Consider the following 9,180-nt stretch of genomic DNA (forward strand, 5'->3'; position numbering starts at 1 on the left):
CTTTCAGTCTAAAGCAAAGTAGTGTCTAAAGTAAAGCACTTTTTTATTGGTTTTAAACTGGTTTACCACATAGAAACATCCATAAGTCAAAACCGATAATAGAAATGCTTTACTTTAGCACTACAATACATTTTAATGTATCTTTTAAATATAAAGTGAGCTTTAAAGTTAAAGGTTACATGAGAATACGGCCCTAAGAGTGTTTTGTATTATTGTTAATCTCGTATGTCATGTCCATAGTTATACCATTTTTATTTTTAAAGTTTAATCAATACCATGATTCAATAATTAAAGGTTAGATAAGCTGACAGTTGTTTCTCTCGCACCGCTCCCTTAGCAGTGGTACCGTGTTGCTTCTTTGTAAATTTACTGGAAAACTTGTAGCTTTCATGTGAAATAGAATTATACGTTTTCGTACAATATGTATATTTGTGTATGCATGTAAAGCAAATTTAACTGGTGAAAACAAAAATTGTTCTAAATTCGATGCTTACATAAAACTCGTAGTAATTTTATTTAAATTGCCTACAGATACAATAAAATTTACCAAAGCAATTTCACTACTTTACGTTCTAAACTATGCAGCGCCCGCGTGATCACCGGGGACTAGCAGGACGCAGGACGTTTGATGGGCAAAGATAAAGAAACGCTGTTGGCAACATACAAGGCAATTGGCCGGCCGGTTCTAAACTACGCAGCGCCCGTATGGTCGCCGGGGACTAGCAGGACGCAGTGGATGAAGCTACAAACCTGCCAAAACACGGCATTACGAACTGCGACAGGATGCCTCCTGATGACGCCTCAACAGCACCTTCATGACGAGGCCCAGATGCTCCCAGTAAAGGAGCATAACGTAATGCTCTGCAAGCAGTTCCTTGCTGGGAGTCACAGACGTGGCCATCCCAGCGGACAACTGCTCGCGGAAGAGCCCTCGCCACGGCACGTCAGGAGGCATCTTTACGAACTGAAGGACGAAGTCCAGAGGTTTATTAAACAACCTCTGGATCCGTCGACCTACAGACAGGCCCTGAACGGCATTCACAGGGAATCAGTCTCGAGTTATGTAGACTCCCGCCCTGTGAATGCCGTTGATGGATGAACCGCCCGAAGCCGCTACAACAACAACAACAGGACGCAGGACGGCACTACGAACAGCGACCGGATACCTCCTGATGACGCCCCGACACCACCTACTTGACGAGGCCCAGATGCTCCCAGTCAAGGAGCATAACATAATGCTCTGCAAGCAGTTCCTTGCGGGGAGCCACAGATGTGGCCATCCCAGCAGACAACTGCTTGCAGAAGAACCCTCGTCAAGGCACGTCAGGAGGCATCTTTACGAACTGACGGACGAAGTCCAGAGGTTTATTAAACAACCCGACTCCGAACGGCGATTGTATTTTTATGAGAAGCTGTTTTTCTTCATGGCAGAAATACACTCGGAGGTTTGCCATTGCCTGCCGAGGGACGACCGCTGTTAAGAAAAACTCTTTTTTCTATATTTTATGCGATGTTGCTTTGACCAGGGATTGAACCCAGGCGTTGCGGAGTGGAAGCGCGCACTGCTTAGCACTACACCCACGTAGCCGCATAGCGTTGAAGATTGCTTCTAATTTTTTGATTTCTTCTAAGAAATCAGTTGTTGGTTTCGTGAGTTCAAACTGTGTGAGTGGAAACTAACTTCATTAATCCACGTCCAAGAGGAGTTTGTTCTGTTCATGTGATCGCACAAGCTAAGCCCTCGTATAAGAAATCCTGCTATGTACTCCAACCCATCCACATGAAGATCATCCATTTCGGAGTTTTCGAATGATATTGGAAGGTCGTTTGCAAAATTATCATCGCAAGCGTCATCACTATCGGGTAAAATTGTATCCACGTAACGTGCCTTTCTTGTACCTCCCGGTGCATTTATGAAATCTTCAGCTCTGAAATTATTAATGCACAGCAAGGCATTTCGCGGCATCTCCACCCCATAGCTGTTTTCCCAACGCTCTTTACGCGAAGGACATTGAGGCACGTTAGGAAAATTGGTGGTGTCTGCATTATATATAACACCACATAAAAACCAACACTTCAGGTGTTGCATTTTTATCACATACACTAAGTATAAACTGCACAACACTCCAAAAATTCAAATGTTAATTAAAATTTGTCATTAACGAACATTCAAAAAAAAAAGACATGACATTCAAAGCGTTACGAAATATAGGAAATAAAGCAAAAACAATTAAAGTTAAAGTTTAAAGGTTTGGTTCTCATGAGAGCAACGTCATTTGGGCTTCTACCTGTATTTATGTGGCTTGATCAATACATTTTTCAAATTTTTTTCCTTTTGATTTTCTATAGTTTTTGTAAGTTTTGCTGTTCCCGTTTTTATTTTATATTATTCGTTATACGCTTACCCGTTCGAATTATTCTCATCAAATATTTTAGAATAAAGTTGAAATAAATTAACTCAGGCATTTGCTCAGGAGTTTGTATCGGTCACTTCAGATGTGTAATTTTAACTGAAACCTTTGAAAACAACGCCCTATAACTCGTTTCCGCTCTTACACTGGCTACACACGTCGAACATATCCGCGCACATGTGCGCCAACATGCTCGCTGTCTTTTGCTACAGACGGTGAGCGGCTCATAAGTGCCCTACAAGAATTGTGTGATGGAAACTAACATTCTCATTTACCTTACTAACACATTTACAAACTTTGCGTTGGTTAAAAAGAGACAACTATAGTTTTATTTATAAATAATGCCATAAGTCGGAGGAAGATGGAACACAAATGTTTACATCAGATTTTTCACACTGCCCTTTAGAATTTGATAGAAACATGAATTTGTACTCAAAGCGTAAACATGGGAAGAAAAGACGCGGATGATGCAATTGAAATACTTATGACTTAGGTTTTCTTATGTATGTGTTACTTAAATTTATTTATATTTTACTTGTATGTATGTATGTACATACATATACATATAGTAATTTAGCCTCATTTCTTTAAAATTCAATTAACGCACATGGCTTGGACGAATTTATCCGCGATGTGCACACTGCAAGCATCAACACAAAATGAGGTTGTTGTTTTTGTTTCCAATGCGATACTCGCAAACCACGCTACAAACGACGACAATGCACCGCAAGCCGAGCATGTGCGCGGATATGTTCGTCGTGTTTAGCCAGTGTTAATGAATGCAAATTTACACACCGTGTTAATTAAATTAAACACTGCTGCCACCGTGTGGCGAAGAACAAATTTTTTTGTTGAATTCTAAACGCGTTTCTTTATACATTCCGGATAATCCCATTTCACAGCCGGAATAAACAGAATTCGTTTGAAATATGCGTTAACATATCATCAGGAACGTTCTAAAGAATAAGTAAACAGAAAAGTTTATTCCAAACGTTCAGAATTAATAAAGAAATGCAGCCGTAATGTTCACATTTTCACAGTTTACATTTAAAGGCTGCATTTCTTTATTCATTCTGAACGTTTGGAATAAACTTTTTTGTTTATTTATTCTTTAGAACGTTCCTGATGATATGTTGACGTACATTTCAAACGCATTCTGTTTATTCCGGCTGTGAAATGGGATTATCCGGAATGTATAAAGAAACGCAGCCAAAATGTTTAAAATTCGTTCAAAAAAATGTTTGTTTAAATTTATGCATATAAAGAGAGGTACCCACTTTCCTCTCCTAATGTGTGCAAATTTACACCCCGAGTAAAAAATTTAAACACTGGGTACTGTTACATACCAAATTTGTCGCGTAGAGCAAAATTACACATAAAATGTTTAAAATTCTGTTAATTGGGGCACATAATGTTTATTATTAGTACTAAATGTATTTTTACTTTAAAAAGTTTTTCACTTTTAAACATTTCATGTTTTATATTTATGTGTATATTTTAAACAACTCATGTTTAAAATCAAATCTTTAACATCTTATGCGTATATTTACACAGATTCTGATTGAAAAATAAACACTTCAGTAATAGTTTTACATGTACTTTTTAGAGTGAATGTCAGAAGTGATAAAGTGATAATTAGGACAACCCCAAATATGCTCCTAAAAACTTATTTTAAGCGCTTAAAATATGCCAATAAATTCTAAATAAAGGCTCCACAAAATGCTTTTTAAATCATTATAAGCCATAAAATATGCTTTTAAACTTCGTTTATGTATGTACGTATGTATATTAATATATGTATAATGGCTAATGTATATTGCAATGTATTGTATATTAAAAGATGTCGTATTATTTTGGCCTTGTCGGATTTGTGGTGCTTCTTTTGGACTTAGCAATTTTTCCTTTTGTTGCTTATGATGAGGAAAAAATAAAACAAGTACCTTTATAATTTTCGAAACGATGCGTATTCAATTTCTTTAGCCTCCTATGTTAAAATATGAGTTTTCATAAAAAGTGGACTTAGCAACTTTTCACTCTAAGCTAGCGAACTGCTTTACACTGTTAAGGAAAAAAATTGCCAAAACTCAACGCAATTTTTAGCAACTGCAATGTTACACTTTATTATACTAAAATTAAATTTTTTTAGAGTCTGATTAAAAAGTTTGCCTTTTAGGTGAAATCTTGCAGAATTTTTTTAATTTTTCTACAAAGAATTTTTTTAAAGTCCGATCCAGTGTTGCCGTTTTAGCCCTTTGGTGGCTAAATTTAGCTACCACATACCTTTTTTGGCCACATAAATTTAAAATTGCGTCTAGCCCTTTTTTAGCCCTTTTTAGAATTTATTCATACTTGGCATGAAAACGTTGTATATGCTTAATTTGTTTTTTTTTTGCAGTCATGTAAGAGAATTTTTAAACTAAGAAAGACTGACATATATACATATATGTATCGTATGCTCCTTACGCTTTCATCCATACATACTGTAAAAGTGTGGGGCTGTTAACTTATCTGTTAACGATTTAACTATAGTTTAAAATAGATAAGTTCACGGCCCTTAATATGCCAAATTTGTTAAACGACCCATCAAGTCGATTGACCGTGTATGTTCTTGTGGTGTGATTGTACCAGCATACTGGTGTCGTGAGTGGTGAAGTAAGCTTAATTTTCTAAGTAAAAAGTATTTTGGCGGAAATTTCTTGCCCTATATGAGTCAAAGCCGTGGAAGATTACGTTCACGATATTGCAGTTGTGAATTACAAAAAAAAAACAATGCTTAACAAAATGCTAGAAAAATTATGAAATTTCGACTGTAATCATTTCGATCTTTCCTCAACCTCATTTTTAAAGAAATAAATATTGTACCAGCATGCTGGTAAGTTATATTCTTCGAGCCTGATGGTACAATCACTTGATGGAACCACCAAGCTGATGTCGTATATTTCCCCTTTTATACAAAAAGGTTTTTGGTTGGATAAAATGTTAGCTTTTATTCCAGAGTTCATTGTTTTTATATACCATTACTTATTGAAAATGTTTACGTATATACTTATATATGTATATGTAAGTAAAAAATTTATTGAAAATCGCTAAAAAATCACTGAAATAAACCACCGGCAAAAAACACATAAAGAAAGAAGCAAAACAGAAATAGTTAACTTCAAAATTACGAACGTCACATACTTTTTTCTCAATTGCTATTACAAATGGCTACTTCTCAACCGGTCAGATCTGTTCTAACTGGTTCTTGACTGTATATACTGTGGTACGTACGCCACTTCCTTCGCATACTTTTCCATTATTGACGTACAAGTCGTACCCATTCTGACGGGCCTTCTACTTTTTTTTAAAGCGAAATAATGCATATGAAAAAAACTAGGTAATGCATACATGCACAGTTTCGGTTGAAAACCGAAATAATGCATATGGCAAAAACCGAAATAAAGCATAAATGCACAGTTTCGGTTAAAACCGAAATGTCTAAATGCACAGTTTCCATATGCGCAATTTCGCTGACCAAGCCGAAGGTAGCTTCGCAATACCGGGTAAGATCTAAACCCCGCTCGAGTCGGCATATCCATCAACGTTGTCGTCTGTATCAGCTAAGGGGAGGCCCAGGAAGGGCGCAACTTCAACAGGGTCTGTCGATAGGGACAGGGGCGTTAGCTGGGCGGGGTTTTGGGGGTAATCGAAGAGGTGACGTGAGTCATGTGGCGACTCTCTGCATGCCGGGCTGGGCACATCCTCGTTTATTCTGCTCAGGTATAAGTTTAGCCTGCTGCAATAGCCAGAGCGAAATTGGGCTTTTGTGGTGCACATCTCCCGAGGCAGACGAAGCACCGTCTCGTCCACGTCAGGTAGTTGTGTGCCCAGAACGGCATTCACAGGTCGAGAGTCTATATAACTCGAGGCCGACTCCCTGTGAATGCCGTTCAGGGCCTGTCTGTATGCAGTTGGGCCCATAGGTTGTTTGATAAACCTCTGGACTTCGTCCGTCAGTTCGTAGAGGTGCCTCCTAAAGTGTCTTGGCGAGGGCTCTTCTGTAAGCAGTTGTCTATTCGGATGGCCACGTCTGTGGCACCCTACTAGAAACTGCTTGCAGAGCATTGTGTTATGCTCCTTGATGGGAAGCATCTAGGCCTCGTCGGGCTGGTGTTGTTGGGCGACATTAGAAGGCATCCAGTCGCTGTCCGAAGTGCCGTGTTGTGGCAGATCTTCAGCTTCATTAACTGCATCCTGCTAGTCCCTGGTGACCACACGGGCGCTGCGTAATTTAGAACCGGCCGGCCTATTGCCTTGTATGTTGCCAGCAACGTTTCTTTGTCCTTGCCCGAAGTGCTGCCAGCCAGCGACTTGAGGACCTTGTTACTGTACACTGTTAACTATTGCAGTTGTATGCGCCAAGAAGAAGAGCAGACTGTCGAAGGTGGCTCTTTTAGATCGCGGTGTCTCTTGTTCTAGTACATACAAAAAATTAAACAACTAACTGCATTTGGAATTGCATGTCCAAATTTTATGACATCAGAAGCTTTAAAACCTATGCATGGGATTGATAAATTTCAATTTATTTATTTTTTTTAACTTTGACCAAAAACACCAAAAAAATAAGTATACATCTCAATGATCTCTATAGTTCCACATTTTTTTCCACTGAGAATTGGAGATATTCTGCATTGGTTCCCCGCTAGCAACTAGAGAAATGTGCCATGAGAAATGTGCACAAGAACCCGGAGGGATTTGGCAGAATGAATTTATTCAAATAATAGTTGTGTTTAATGAGTTGCTCTAGGTTACGCCAGGTTAAGATATCTCACAAAATTGTGTTTCATGAGGATTTCACAGCCACACAAAAAAAAATTTGTGTTCGGACCCAAAGGTCTCACTATGTGTTACCTATGTTTTTGGGGTCGCTGAATCCGAATCCGAGGTCCATTTAACCCCATCAGTTCAGGGTTTTGATATAACCCCAGAAAACCAATATGGCGGACACCTTTTGGAAAAATTCATCGGATTCGCTTGAAACTCGTTACTCGGGGGTTTTCGGGGTCGCTAATTACGAATATGATATTATTTTTTCAAAATTCAAAATGGCGGATCCAATATGGCGGACACTTTTTGTAAAATTCGTCGGATTCGCTTGAAAATCGTTACTCAGGGGTTTTAGGGTTCGCTGAACCCGAATTCGAGGTCTATTTAACTCTATTAAAATCAGACATCAAATTCGTAATCGGTGACTCCCAAAACCCCTGAGACGCGATTTTCAAGCGAATCCGATGAATTTTACAAAAATGTGTCCGCCATATTGGATCCGCTATTTTGAAAATCGCTTGAAAATCGTTACTCAGGGGTTTTGGGAGTCACCGATTACGAATTTGATGTCTGATTTTAATAGAGTTAAATAGACCTCCAATTCGGGTTCAGCGAACCCTAAAACCCCTGAAAAACGATTTTCAAGCGAATCCGACGAATTTTACAAAAAGTGTCCGCCATATTGGATCCGCCATTTTGAATTTTGAAAAAATAATATCATATTCGTAATTAGCGACCCCGAAAACCCCCGAGTAACGAGTTTCAAGCGAATCCGATGAATTTTTCCAAAAGGTGTTCGCCATATTGGTTTTCTGGGGTTATATCAAAATCCTGAACTGATGGGGTTAAATAGACCTCGGATTCGGATTCAGCGACCCCAAAAACATAAAGTACACATAGTGAGACCTTTGGGTCAGAACACAAATTTTTTTTTGTGTGGCTGTGTTTTTCTTGTTCTGTCTTAAGGCCAAAACACAATAGCGCAGTGGCAGTGGCAGTGACAGTTTTTAAAATCAGCTGTTACTGCTAATATTGGCAGTCAATGCCGCAGCAAACACAATACGGCGTTGTCAGTGACTGCTTTTTTTGACATTCCCTTTTGTTTGTTTACATTTTTGTTGTTGCCTTTTAGGCTTCAGTGACATCAACAGATGTTGGCTGCGTTTCATTTATGTCAAATTCAGCATGCGAAGTTTGCTGCGATGAAGGCAGTGGCAGTGAATTTAGAATTTGGGCTAAACTGAGCAGTACTGCTAGCTGCCACTGCTGTATTGTGAGTCGCTTCATTGGACACCACACTTTCTAAAAAACAGCTGATTTCGAAAAACTGCCGCTGCCACTGCCACTGCGTTATTGTATTTTGGGCTTTACTCTAGTTTTTATTTCATGAGCCTGCGCTAAGTGGAACTAGAGCATGATGCAATAATACAAGGTGGTATCAGTTGTGACAGCTCGATTTGACACTGCCTTAGCTCAGTAGAATAAAAAAAACGGGGAAAAATTATTCCCATTTGGGGGAAAAATTTAAAATTTCAAGTTTTCTTCTAAACAAAATTTGCTTTTTTATAGTATATTCGTAATGAAATGAAATAAAATAAGATAAAATACCTTGTATGGCGGAATTAGAGCGAGAAGCTGCCTACCGATAACACCTTGTAGTATTGCATCATGGAACTAGAGCAACTTAGAGCACAATTTTCTGCACCAGCTTTTTTGATGGAGTAACTAAGAGCGAGCAGCCGTTTTGAGAATTTCTGCCTGAAAAGTGTTTCATGAGATTTGTGATCTGACTTGCTCTAACTTGCTCTATTTTTTTTTTTACATCTGCTCGATTCTGCTCATGACCTAACTACACAAGATCTGACAAGATGAAGCAAAAAAAAAGGAATTCTCTGGCTGGCGTTTGTAATTTCAGCGCCATGTTACTTTCTTTCGAAAAGTAAACAAAGAATATGAAGGCGAA

Source organism: Rhagoletis pomonella, unplaced genomic scaffold (genome assembly GCF_013731165.1).
Source record: "Rhagoletis pomonella isolate Grant_MI unplaced genomic scaffold, Rhpom_1.0 Rhpom_scaffold_00008, whole genome shotgun sequence".
In the NCBI taxonomy this organism is placed as follows: Eukaryota; Metazoa; Arthropoda; class Insecta; order Diptera; family Tephritidae; genus Rhagoletis; species Rhagoletis pomonella.